Here is a 337-nt window from a genome sequence, read left to right on the forward strand (position 1 = left end):
TGCTGTCTACGGGGTCGCACAGAGTCGGACACGACTGAAGCGACTTAGCAGCAGCAGCAGCACCCTACAGAAACAAGACAATGTAGAATCTCTGAGATAGGATGAGTGAAACACAGGTGGCTCCTTTTTTATTATGTGAGAAGGATTCAGAGAAGGACTAACCCTGGCTCCACTCTTTCTACACTGTAAACTTGGGCAAAAATTTTAATCTCTCTAGATCCTAGTCCTCATCTGTAAAATTATTCCTGTTTGACCATGTTGTTGTGAGGATTGACATAACACAGGCAGAGTTTCTATTCTAGAGCCTGACCCGGAATGGAACTTCATATATATATAT

This window comes from Bison bison, unplaced genomic scaffold (genome assembly GCF_000754665.1).
Source record: "Bison bison bison isolate TAMUID 2011002044 unplaced genomic scaffold, Bison_UMD1.0 scf7180017864456, whole genome shotgun sequence".
NCBI classification, from domain to species: domain Eukaryota; kingdom Metazoa; phylum Chordata; class Mammalia; order Artiodactyla; family Bovidae; genus Bison; species Bison bison.